This window comes from Gymnoscopelus braueri (assembly GCF_963280865.1).
Source record: "Gymnoscopelus braueri genome assembly, chromosome: 18".
Taxonomy (NCBI): domain Eukaryota; kingdom Metazoa; phylum Chordata; class Actinopteri; order Myctophiformes; family Myctophidae; genus Gymnoscopelus; species Gymnoscopelus braueri.
Window position 1 is genome coordinate 24,360,119 of NC_137618.1, and position 14,547 is coordinate 24,374,665.

A 14,547-nucleotide genomic window follows, 5' to 3' on the forward strand; every position below is an offset into this window, starting at 1 on the left:
TGGGCGTATGGGGTTTGTTTATGGTTATGTCTGTGTCATAGTGACGTGGCCGTGGTCCGCCGGCGGACCAGCCGGCCCTCCCATTAGCCAATTTTAATATAGGATTTATATATATATATATGCCATGACGACACATTGAGGTTAGACAACACACATATTTGGGCGCAGCTGCATTTATATGGTTATGGCTGAGTCATGGTGACATGAGCGTGATGTCAGAGGTCTGTCCGTCGGTCGGCCGGCCGGCCGGCCCTCCCTTAAGCCAGTTTTAACATAGGATAGATATACGGTAATTATATATTTTTTGTGCCAAGTGCATTTGATAATTAATGGCAAAATATTACACGTAACAAAAGGCACCTTTGGGATTAATCTAATTTTACTCAAATTACCTGCCAATTAAAATTGAGATTATTAAAAACAATGTTATTGATCTTCAATCCAAAATTGTAAAACCCACAACAGACGTATAGAAACGTGTTGGTGTAGCAAAATGAGAAAAATAAATTATTCTATATTTCCAATTCAACTTGCTGGTGTATTGAATTGTGCCAGCCATATATCTTTGAAGCTAAATCAAAGGAGTCAACATCTTTCCAATCTCGGATACCCAACCACTGATAAAGAGAAGCTATGTGTGTGTCACACATCTAAGTGTGATAAACGGTGGACCTGCTTTCTGTTCGGCCAGGGCAGCTAGCCTTTGGACAAATTAATCTCCAGCAAAGATGACTTAGATCAACTTTGAAAAACACTAAGAAGAAAACCCATAAAATTATTACAAACGGTGGCCAGAATGACAAGTATTATCAACAAATTAATCAGGTGCATCTTTTCATGAACTCAATTAATAATGTGCAACAACGGGGTCTTTTTTCCCTGGAATGAAAATTAATTAGCAGGGGAAGGTCACTCGGAGATGCTGACATCACTCATCAGGCCGCTGTGGCAGTTCTAATTATTTGTCTTCCAGGCTTGGCTGATCAAAAATTATTGCCATACCTGAGCAACATTTAGAAAAAAAAGCTTTGTTTAAAGCGCTTTTAATTAGACCTGCTATTTGATTAATGCCGTGTAAGCGTTCAGGATCGGCCCTCTTATCAGCGTTGCTGACAAGTTTGCTGGGTATTGTTGTGTGAAAGACATTTCATTGACGCTAACCGACTGTTTAGTATCTAATTCGTTCACTTTACTTGCAATTAAAAAGCCATTTACTGCGAGAGCACTTGTTGATATTAATAAAGATGTTGTAAACTTTGACAAAGCGCTCTGTTTCACTACTTGAATGAACTGTGGCATACTAAAGAGGAGTGTTAATGACTAAAATAAACCTGCATTTTGTGGATTATCCATCCTTAAATACTGCAACCCACTGGCACTGCAGAGTGGTTTGAAAGGCAACACAAGTGGAGTACTAACAACAAGTACTAACTATCTTAAGTATATTATGAGCAAATTGCCAGTGTACATCCATACAGCCTTGTCGTGAACAATACAGTATAGCAGGCACCCTTGTTGCTTACAGTAGTCTTGGGGCATGTAAGCATAGCTCTAAGGTCCTGCAATTTATTGCCTTATTGCCAACCATAATTAATAGCAAGGGACAAAGGTCACTCTAAGCCAACACGATTACCTAACCCCAGCCTGATAACACACAGAGGCACTTCTGGGCCCCATGGTCACACAAAGGATAGACATGTCAAGCAGCACCGTTATGATAAAAGCTCCATCAGGCTCTAATATACAGGAGCCAGCATGTATTACTTGCAGCTTTGCCTTTTGCATTCCTTCGTAGAGTTTATATTTTGCAGAGTGAACTATCCTCAACCCTAACTACATCAATTCACATTACCTGCAAATTAGCGAAGTTCTTACTTTCAAGCTCACAGTACGTTTGATCCAAATAGACTCTAAATGCCATTTCTGTTCCTATTAACCTACGGATCGGTGTGGCAGATATTTTCATGAGGTTGCTGTGGAAAAAACACGGGGCTAATGGCTTGGCTGTGACAGCGCTATTCATGATGATTTATGATTCTGTGTTTAAGTTGATTACTCCACTGCTGACTCGGAATACTATTTCAATTAGTGCACTGAAGGTCACTCCACGAAATCCCTCCATAATCTATTCCTATTAACACTAATGCGCGGAGTATCCATATCTGTTCACCCTTGTTGATTCAAATCATCCCCACTCCTAACGGCCAGCTTGTTTATCAGTTTACTGGTTCGGACGTAGCCTAGATGGTAATTTTCTCTCCTCGGTGTATCATTAATGTCTCCCGTCTTGACACATGGCTGGGAGGGACATCTCAATAGAGCTGGGGTGCATTTTTATGGCTTTTATTGTTTCTAATTTGTTTTACAGATCAAGTGATATTTATGCTGAATGAAATTGATCCTGAAACCCCCATAGGCGAAGGTGCTAATACTGTGAGGTTGGAAAAGCAACAAACCCTACTATTACTTGTCATCGGGAGAACCAAAATAGCCTCGGCGTGATCCAATTTTTAGAGGCCTAAATTAATTTTACATCACTTTCATTCATACTCCCACTCACCCATGCAGAGGAGGAAATTAGCTACCTGTATTTCATCTAATATGTTCCCACTGTAAGCGCTGGTGGACATGATAGACTTAATCAGTTCACATTGGATCAAATTGCTTACCAGACAGTGCCTGGCTGTGTGTACAACACATGGAGTTTTCCGACAGACTCCTTTGGTTTACCACTGGTTTGCCACTGTTATGTACATAATCGCTATCGGGCAGAAACCTTGTATGTCCAAGACCGTTACTTTTAGGAAATGGAAAACAAGAACCTGTGCTCCAATGGATCCAATGTAGTTATCATTTAGTCACAAGCGCTTGTTAATACTTTTCATTGCTTACTGTAAATATTTATAAAACTTACAGGCGCCATTGTTAACCTGGGGTCCCTATTTTGGCCATGTCATTATAGGTGACATTTTGAAATATTTTAGCTGCTTTTGAGCGACACCGTCGTATGATGAAGTATAAAATAGGGTATTCATTTATGAAGAAAATGAAATATGGAGATACAAGGTTTCTGCCCAACACAGACGATATAGTAATTTTCTGCAGCATACCTTGCTTTCACAGTACAAACAGGCTTAGCCTTCCAAAGTCAGTTGTTCTAATTATGTCCAAGGCAATACAGGTCAGGCTTTTACAAGTCATTTCCTGAAAGAAAGTTAATTGCATATCTAGCACTGTAACACTTTGAAGTCATTAAATCCCAAGATTACCAGCAGGAAACATTCCATTAAAAATTTAACAAACAAACAAACAAAAATCTGTAATGAATGCCGTAACAAGCCTATGGGCATGAAGACGAGCAACATCCTTTTTTAAGAGAAGGGTAAAAGTGCTGACATTGTCACCAGTTGATGGGACTCTATTCGAGGATAGGTGAAAACACTTGGGCATAGTGACATCAATTTTCAAGATGATTTAACTCCATGCTCCTGTGTTGGAGGAGAGAAACTTCAGACCCCTGATTTACCTCCTATGACAGCCACACGGCCCCCGAAACAATGTTTCCAAGGCTACTAGCGAATGACGAGTGGTCACGTCTGTACAGCCGTCCCCATTGGTTTGATTTATGTGGCCGGGATCCAATAAAAATGGCAATCAAATCAACCCAGCCACTTTACAGGTAGAGGGCTGTCTGATTGAGTTGTCGAAGGCATGGCTGAGGCTCAGAATGATTATGCTAGGAAACGGAGAAGGGTCCATCTCTCCGCACCCAACAAGGACACCATACATCTCCCCATGCAGCTTTCCTACTCCACTGTGAAATGTATCCAAAATAACTGCACACCTACTGCTCGCCTGCCTCCCCCTCTCTGAAGGTTATTTGTCGTCTGAAGGACTCTGCCTGTCAGAGTATGATGAATACCATGTACACAGACAAGAGCAGCGTCAGGTCCAGGATTAGCCGGAAAACTCACTGATCTGTGAATAACCTAAAAAAGAGGAGCTGAAGATTAGCAATGATGCTTTTAGGAATGATCCATCAAACTCAACTACCTCAGTCACTCAAATGAATCATCCCACTTGATTCTTTAACCTAGGCGAAGTGCGAGCGACTGCCGCGCTACATGCAGGTCACGGGGATCATTTTGAGGATGTTTATTAAATCAGTGCTATCAATTTTCTTACTGATCATCTTTTATCTGTCCCGTCCTTGGAGATGAGTCAAGCACACAATGATGTTAAAGGTTGCGGTGTTCAACTTACGGCTTTTTCTCTCTACCTCCTGAGCTGCGTTGGCAATATTGAATTACAGCCACTGCCATAAAGTACAAATTGGTATCTGAAAAATGCCCTCTGTCGAAAGGGCCCATCACTCAGGTTAGCTCACTTCTGTTAACAGGGCTACTGTACAATTCAGAACAAAATCAAAAAGATAATACAAACACAAATAGATCAAATAATAATCATGTGAACTATTTGCTTTGGCTTTGAACTAATGACAGCATAGGCAGACCTGTTTACTGTGCGTGAGGAAGCGCACATTCAGGAAGTAAATTGGATCAAAGTACAAGCAGCTGCTTAAGTACTTACTCGCTCTGATAAGCAGAGTGAAATCACCATCATTGTTGCATTAGAGTGACTTGCTTCAGTCACCGCCAGGAAAGCAGACAGGAAGAGGAGAGCGGAGCTGATAGTGTACCAGCTCCGTGTGTCATGAAGGAGCTGTTGGCTCGTGGCCAATCGGAAAGAGAACAATTGAACATCACCGTAGAGCCCTTTTCTGCTGGAAACACAATCACCTTGTGGGAGAGTACAATGCATTGCACAACAGGTACAGACACGTCCTCTGGAGTAACTGTCAAACACATGGGATTTCAGTAAATCAGGCCACAAATTACACAAGGTACATTTAAGTGCAGGGTTTCTCTTTTGGGACATGGCACATTATCTGAGTATCATTCAGCGGAAAGCTGCATAAACAACTCTAGCCCTAATACTTCATTGTACAATGAATGGTGAAAGTAGCCTATCTACAAGTTGACAGCGCATTGTGATGCTATTTTCACTCACTCTGAACATTTTGAAAGTTTTAGCAACATTTTTAAATGTATTTACATTTGTTTATGTAATGACACGCCCAAAATGAGGACGCCAGGTTGAAAGTAGTTAACATCCCAGATCTATGGATTACCAAGGGTATACATTGGTGTAGTAATGGTAAATAAGACTGAAGCATGTTGATCTCTACTGACATAACAAAACAATTGCAACAAACATTTGAATAAGCTCAGTTTAATGCAGTCAGTGTCAGTTTTAAGCAAGTAAACATTAGCTTAGACATGAACTTGAGTTCCTTTCAATATTTGCTTTTGGGAGTCATAGGCTAAGAGTGAAAACACACAGCGCCAAAGAATCCAAGATGACATCATCCAAAGTTTCCAGTGAACTCTGAAGACCTTTCCATTCCAGCAATGAGGAGACAAGGAAAGTTCAAGGATTGAGCAAGTCAGTTGGACTAACATGCCATGGAACAGGAAATAGCCATTCATTGATTTTGTGTGTGTCCAGAAAGATCAATTTTATTCTTCCTTTGTTTTCAGACTACAATGCACTAAGGCTCCTGCAGCAGCAGGATGTGTTTCGTACAAGCACGGTTCAAATGAAGCTATAAATCAAGTGTTGGAGCAGAAACACATAATGTCATCCCCCACAGACCACGTATACAGTACAGTACAGCACCTCCAACTCTTCTCTGCTCACACTCACTGTACAAACAGAACTGACAATGCCAGACAATTGAATCAAATCAAACATTTTCAAAAATAGCAGACCTCGCAAGTCGCATTGTGAGCCTTTAATTCGGCAATTCTCACTGCACGACATGATGAAGTATGAAATAGGGCTTAAAGGAGATGTAAGTGGTATTTCTTTAAAGTTAAAGCTATATTCTGATAGTAATCATTGCTGTAGTGTAGAATAGCCCCCCCCCCCCCTCCCTTAATAGTAAGGCATCCCCATCACTCCAATTATTTAGTAAACGGAAAATACATTTTCAGGTCGGGATACCAACTGTGTCCAATCAAGAGAGAGAACTCCACAAAGAGACTTTATCGGTATTCCAATTCCAATTGGCAAATGTTTTTTTTTCATCACTTCCAATTTAAAATCTTTATTCTGTGTCCTGTAGGAGTTCTCTCTCCTGATTGGGCAAAATTCATATCCTGACATAAATATGTATTCACTCAGAGCTTCAGAGACTGAAGACTGCAGACCCCTGTTACTGAACAAACAATCTATAGCAGTGATTGCTATAGGAATGTAGAACTATTTCATGCTTATTTGGACAAACAAACAAAGATCACTTAAACCACTGTTACAACATTACATTGGATCCAATGGAACACAGGTTATTTTTTCCATTTCCTGAAAAGTAACTGTTTTGGACAACATACAAGGTTTCCACCCGACGGTGACGATAAGATAGAAGCTTCACAAACATTTTTCCATCTGTTGACATTTTAACTGCTTGCATAACATTTACTGCTTACCACTCAGAATATTATGAGGCAGAACATACAGAAGTTAGACATGGGGTATTGGTGTTTATATACCTTTCATTGCATTTGAATAAACAGCACCGAGGTCCTTTATGGTGCTTGTTATCTGGTTCAACATCTCAGTGTCGTTATACAATATGCTGATTAAATGAGTAAGTGTGTGTGTGTGTGTGTGTGTGTGTGTGTGTGTGTGTGTGTGTGTGTGTGTGTGTGTGTGTGTGTGTGTGTGTGTGTGTGTGTGTGTGTGTGTGTGTGTGTGTGTGTGTGTGTGTGTGTGTGTGTGTGTGTGTGTGTGTGTGTGTGTGTGTAAACTGACACTTCTTTAATTGTATTGCACTTGAGCTATCTGGTCCTGGAGTTAACTCGTAAAAGTGAAGTCTCAAGCAGATTCCCAGCGTCTGCCTGTTTAAGATTCATAGAAAAGACCATCCACCCCAATCAATATCTACTTGAGATTTAAGTTGCATTATGCGTCCCCTTCACAGGCATGATTTAAAACATCAGCACAAAGTATTCTTAATTTTATTGCCTGCCGTAAATTAAAATTAATGATGCTGACATCCACAATTAACAATGAAAAATGCAGATTCTTATAATTACTTTAGCAGTAATATTGTTTTCAGCCCATGCTCAAGGTGCTCCTCATGTTCTCTAACATTCAGTAAAACACAAAAAGACAGCTTCATTACATTTTATTTGCTATAGGAAACAAAAAAAAAGGGACTAACAAAAATCCACTGCTCATTTGGGAATCTCTCGCCATGCATAATTAAGCAAATTTGATTGGAATTAAGCATGACTTCTTTTGGTTGGGTTTTAATGAATGCAAATCAGGCATCTACATCCCTAAGATTAATTTCAGCCAATTAAAAAACAAAGCTTGTTGGAAAGTGTAAAAGTGTTCAAAGCAGGGTAGCAAAGCAGTTTCTCTCTCCCTCTCTCTCCTCATCTCATCTTCATAACTTACACTCAGGAGATTTTCCCCCCTCAACTTTGATCATTAGCATGAAGTTACAGACAAACAGTATGAATTCAAATGTGGCCAAATAGCCCTCCCTGGATCGCCCTTACCTTTTAAAAACCAAAGTCACACCCCTACAACTTAATGTCTTTAGCCTAAGCTATCATCATCCCACAAATTGCATATGTGAGCTATGAATGTTTATCATATGCATTCATGGTAGGGTGCCTGTTCAAAGAAATAAATTGAAAATGCAAACAAACCGTTATATTTTATGACTTGGCTTGACAAGAGAAAATATGCCATTATTATTCTGCATTAGTCTGCCTATACAATAATGTCAGCACAACCTGAAATCAACCTTTATCAGTGTTCAAGAGGATTCAATCCATCTGCCTTAAGCACTCAGGAGGAGATCTCATCGTGGTATTTTCCATGTGAAGGCACCATTGCACACCAGGCTTGTGACAAATAACGCCTCTCACGCCACTAACAAATGTCAGTGTCAGGCCGTGTCTGCAGTAGGCTTATGTAGGTGTTAGTCTCATCATGACAACCTTACATTACCCTTCATCTCAAACGCTACAACGTGGAATCCTCACGCCTCTCAGTGAGGGGCTGTACCGTGGCAACGGACAAATCCTGATTATTTGGAGAGTCAGTTGTAAACGTTAATGATCGAGGGCAAGCAGGCACCTTCGGGCTAATGCTAATCTGCCTGCGTTGCTCTGAGAACGCTGCGCACATTGATTTGATCTCTCACATCAAAAGACAAACAGTGGTGCAAGTCAGCACTTCCTCTGTCAATGTCATTCCTTGAAGTGATTCCTCCACACGTGCATCTTCACGGGCATGCATGGGGGTGGGGGCACAATAGGGGATAGTGTGTGTGCGTGTTTGTGTGTGTGTGAGAGAGACTGTGGGGGGGTGCATCAGAGTATCAGGCAATCAGATCTATTGGCATTTCTTTAAAGGAGATTCATGGTGGGAGGAAGGAGGGAAAGTGGGAGAAAAGTGTTCCCCTATTCACCTGACATGTGAGAGCTGAGGCTGAGAGGCTTGCTGTGTTTAGAGTGTATTAATCCCTCTGTCTCTACCTGTTATAGAGCATTCATTAATGTTGTCTTTTAAAATCAAGTCCCCTGCAGAGTGGGGAATAAGTTGAGAGTGCTCAGAACTCCGCAGAAGGTTTCAAAGTGGCACAAGAAACCCCTTCATCTGTTCCCCTTAATCATTCAAAAGCTCATCGTAGTATGCCACTTGCATAGCTCCTCTGTATGACGGGAAGAATTAATATTTGGCCTCTGATGCATTCTTTTTGAAAGAATAAAGGAATGTGAAGGAAAGCATTATCTATTCAAGGAGGGGGAACGGGGAATTCTCTCACTGTGCCTCTGAGTTCTGTTGTAGCTGCTGCGTCTCATTTTGTCTGCCGCAGATCACAGGGCTGTAGACTGGCACACAGTAAAATCCTCGGTGTCAACTTAACTCAGAGGAGAGTAGAAGTGCCATTTCTACTCTCTTCGGAGTTAAGTTGACACTGAGGATTTTTCGAGGTACTAAGTTTCTGAGGGAGAATGGCGAGTGGGAAATTGTGCTGTTTTATTAGAACCCTGTGGGAGAGTTTTGTAGAGGCAAGCATGTCATTGAGGCTATTTGCTTCATGCTAGCTTTGAGTAGATATGATAATATTGTGATACAGAATCACTCCCACAAAAGTGTTTTATGTGATGATGACAAGGTGTGTGTGTTTGTGTGTGTGGTGGAGTGGGTTATGAGTGTGTATATCTGAATTGATCAGAGCTCTTATGGGATGGCCTGTTATGATATTTGTACAAGTATAAGCCCACATCATACAATCTTCCTAACGCGGCGTAACGCCTTATAGATTCATTGGTGTTGGAATAAAACCTAAATAATATTAGTTTATTATTACCTCAACAGGAAACAACCTTCTGGTTCTAAAACCATTGCTGTTAATATAGTATTCTCTGCCACTCGTTGTTTTCTTTTGTTTAGTTTTTTTTGTCACTCGCTCCTGCCTTGTGTTAATGTGTTGGCTCCAGTGCCTTAGGCCTTCCATTTTTATTCAGTAAAGGCTCATTGCTATAGAGTTGGCCTTATGCTTACTTTATGCACCAAAGACCACACATTCAAGTTCACTAGAGCAAACCTATGCGCCTTTTGAAGCATTCGGACCACGTTATTATGAAAGTATGGTGTTCATACATTTGTATCTTTGCAATTGCAACTCAGCCATCGGTGTAAAATGTGCCGTCCTCCTGAGTTTCCTCTTGAATGCAATGAGACAGAGAGAGCGAGGAGAAAATGTGTTTATCCCTTTATTTCCCACACATAATAATAACACAAAGAAGATTATTATTCCGGGGGTAAAAGCAGTGAAAGGCTATTCAGTCCATTTGTTTTCAGGCTGGCCGGCTGCAGAGGAAAAAAATAAAAGGAAGAAAAGATAAGTAGAATAATTTGTACAAAGTCGTTAAAGAACCGACACAATCAGCAGAAGCTTTAAAAAGCATTTTAATTAATGCACCTCGAATCACATCGAAGTATTTAAAAAGAATGCAGTGTTTGAGAGAGCCCACACAGTAAAATCCTCAGTGGTAATTGATCGATTTGTACGCTCTCAGAGTTAAATTGACACTGAGGGTTTTACTGTGTGTCTGCTAGGTGTTAGGCTAAATTGTGTGTAGAGACGAGATGTTGCCGAGAGATGAGGAGCCCAGGGGACAAACAGGAGGACAATACAGCCTCTTGGGAGGAATTTATGCTGCTGAACTGAATTTGAATACATGAAGGAGAACTCAAGAAAGAGGAAAACAGGGTACAACATAACCTGTGTTCTCCTCATCCACCCTGCGTGGATGAAAAAAGGGAAATTACTCAGTTTGTTCCTATTCTGAATAACTAATTTTCTATGGTAAAGGCTATATTTGTGCCAGAGACCACTTTGGTTCAAGGATGTTTGCCTCATCTCTTAAACAGCTAATCCTTTCACATCCTTACAATGGTTGCGACGCAGCGTGGCAATGCACTGTACGACTGTATGCAATACAATGTGAATGAATATTTTCGTTTCGTTTCGTTTGTGTCATCCACAATGTTTTCTTTTTATTGTGCATGTACATTGGTGTTGCAGGCATGTAACTTTTTAAAAGTGAATTTTTGAATGAACTAAACAACATTTTAAACACAACAAATCACAAAACATTTCTTTTATCACAATGCAACACAACACAACACAACACAACACAACACAACACAACACATATCAGCACATTTTCCATGCTCAGACAGGCACGCCCCATGTATTCTCCGTTCTTGGTTTTCCTGTTTGGTCTGCCCTCTTTACTTTGCCCCTTATCTGAGCATCATTCATTCCTCCTCCCTGATCCTATGCTTGGCTGTGGCCAGCATGGCTTGGCACCCTCCCATATTCGTCCTCAACTCATGAAAGACGGTGCTCTACAATGTTCACTTCTTTGTCTTCTTCTGCTATCAACCGAATGAGAAACAGAGCGACAGACAGACAGAGACAGACAAACAGACAGAGATAGAGGGACAGAGGTAGAATGAGAGAGAGAGAGAGAGAGAGAGAGAGAGAGAGAGAGAGAGAGAGAGAGAGAGAGAGAGAGAGAGAGAGAGAGAGAGAGAGAGAGAGAGAGAGAGAGAGAGAGAGAGAGAGAGAGAGAGAGAGAGAGAGAGAGAGAGAGAGAGAGAGAGAGAGAGAGAGAGAGATGAGAGAGAGAGAGAGAGAGAGAGAGAGAGAGAGAGAGAGAGAGAGAGAGAGAGAGAGAGAGAGAGAGAGAGAGAGAGAGAGAAATAATTGGCACTGCTCGCTGATACCTTGCCACCTCACGTGTTTGTATCTCACACATTGCCAGAATATCTTTCTGCATCCTATTGCTACAAAAGAGTTTGGAATGCAGATTTCTGGCCAAATTACATGGTTTTAACCTCATGATCCATAGCGTCCCTGTTCGAGGCAAAAAAAGAGGGGACCAAGTATTGACCCGGGTCAACGATGTACGTATAGGGGCTTAAGTGGTTAATATATATAGTAATATGGTTAATAAATATATCATTATGTTTAACTCAACAATACAGTAATTAGTGGGAATTACTGTATATCATTTTTTATTTTTTTACAATATTTGCACATCTCACTCACTACTGCTGTAGACTTGTAAAACATTTTGCATCTCATCCAAAATGGTGTGTAGTCAAGTCATCTGTGTATACTGTACTTGTTCTGGTATTTACAGTAAGTGTAACCCCAAGTCTCAGCCTGATGTTATCATTGTTCCCTGCAGAGGTCACTGTTGTGTGGTAGCTCTGTGCTACAGTAGTCCTTCCTTATCAGCAGCCCTCAACTTGATGCGTTAGTCGCAGAAAATACAGTGACATTGAATGTCAGCCAAACAAGGATTACAAAATGAATATTTCTTTTGCAATTTTCATTACAAGATTGTATTACAAACATTGACAGCCTGTTGAAAGGAAAATACCATAATATATATAATGCATGAGTAATTATTTTCATTTGCAAATGTTAATCTTGCACTACCAGCTACAAGTTAATATGCAAAATAAAGAATATGATGTACATATGTCCAAAGGCATCTTACAGTTGTAAGATCAATTTCCCTCCTGAAGATGCACATTATGTTAATCACAAAATCCTCATATTAATGTTTCTAGGAGGCGATTACAGCAAGCAATTATGAGTGGGCTTTATTCCCAAGTACACAAATTAGAAATCCCAAATGAGTTCCTCCCTAGCATTTGTATGTGCCATTTAACTATAAAATCCTTGTTTATTGAACTCCAGCCGCACATATGTATCAACTCTCAATAATTAAGTACAGTGCAAGGGCCCAGATGGTACAATCTTAACCAAGCTTGAATTAATATGGGAGTGGGAATAAATAGTGCATCCAAATCTTCTCAAGGACTTCTGAAGAATGACATGAATAGTCTTTGTTGTTGGATGTGCATTTCTGCTGTGCACTGACCCAAAGGGGACTCTAGCGCAGTGTTTCTCAAACTGTGCAGCTTGAGACCCAAAGGAGAAATTTGGTGTCTCCCGGGACCCAAACATACAAAAATACATTATGAATGAACCACTTAAACCCTATAGGGAAAATGGCTACAAGCTATTTTCACTATTTCTTTACGTTTTTTAAATGTATGAAACTTTTGTTTTAGATTTGTTTTTTTAAATCCTGAAATTCTTGTTGTTTGATTTTTTTCCTGAAAATTTGAAATAATAGTAATAAAAAAAACTATATAAATATAATGATAAATGTACCTGCAACCCATAAAAATTGGTCCATGACCAAAAAATTGGTGTCAACCCATTGTTTGGGAAACACTGCTCTAGCACATGGCACATTAGTGCCAAACACCCATCATGAGTGTAAACACCCATAAAAATAGTACTTAGTAAAATAATTATGTCATGTCACTGAACCTACAAACATAACATTATACTATCATTATAAAAATCACAATATCATCATGTAGCCTACACATTTAAAAATGTACTGTGTATTGATAGCACACTAACTGACACGTTCACTGCTGTGATTCAGTTACTATGGCCAGTTCACTGTAAAGTCTGGAGGGTTCATTTAACTCTGGATCTTACTGTGTGAATTATAACAGTGCATTATATTTTTGCTGTTTGCTGAAGACAAGGATCTTGATGCATTCTAGTATTTTAAAGTTCATGCAGTAGCAAGGGAATGAATGCCTGTTGAAATGGTATCTTCTTCATAATTTATTTATCAGTATCATAATATAAGCAACAACTAGATTGTGCCGTTCCCTAATGTTTGCATGTCAGTATATTTATAAATGAACAAAGATAAACATAGATAAAAAAGCAACTTAGCTTTGTAATAGTATAGTCGGATTCCCTCTATAAGAAAATCATTGCAAATTGTAGAAACATTTCTGATGCTTGTACCCACTCCTTCTTAAATGTCTCAAAAAATGTAAAGGGGTTCTAGCCATATCTAAGAGAACAACTGAACAGATTTTAAGCAGTTATTAACAATTGCATATAAATAAATGGCCAGGGTGTCTTAGTACTTTACATAATTTACGGTTTCTGACCCCAAAAGGGGTCCCTTGGCAGCAAAAACAGTGATATCTGACATATAGTACCGCACAAGTGTTTTTGGAACTATGTGAATTTGTCCCTGAAAAAGTGCAAATAAACATATTCTAATACTCATCTGCAGCATGGAAATAGCTAAAAAGGATTGATTGAATACTTCATTATCAGATTGCAAAAAGTGCTATTCAAAGGTCACTTGGCTCAAATGATTGGGTATATACAGTATACTGCCACAGTGCCCTTGAGCAAGGCACTTGAGCAGTGTTAGGATATAATGTAGAACTGCTCAACCACTTACAGTAAATCCTATAAACTTCGTTGACCAGGATCCCCCAGGGGTCTGTAGTGTACTTGGTCCTCTCTTTTTCCCCCCTCTGTTGTGAGCTTGTAGATATGCTATTTACCGACAAATGTACTTCTATTTTCGCTGGAAGTTGGCCTATGATGACATGCCCAGAATATGGATGCTATAGGGTTCATGTGGTTAATGTATTGCTTTACATGAATCTGCACTTCCATCTCAGCACAACAGGCACATTTATAGAATGGAAATAATGCCACAAACACCACAACCACTTTATGTAGTCCAGCAAAGCCGATTCCCTGATTTCAAAGGACATTGCATCTAATTTCTTGTCACTTGTCTCCTAAATTCCTAAAGGTACAATTAGCATTTTGTTTGATGAAATGTTGAAAGGTTCATAGATTGATATTTGCAAAAATGCAGCAAGATGTTTTTTTTCAAATGCAAATTCTGACATTTATTAACTTTTATTACGGATACTATGTTTATGGATTGTAAAGCTCTGCATACAGTTAATGGGAATAAAGTAAAAATTACAATGTTTAAACACAATCACTGTGGCGAACTGGCGAGTGTATAATTT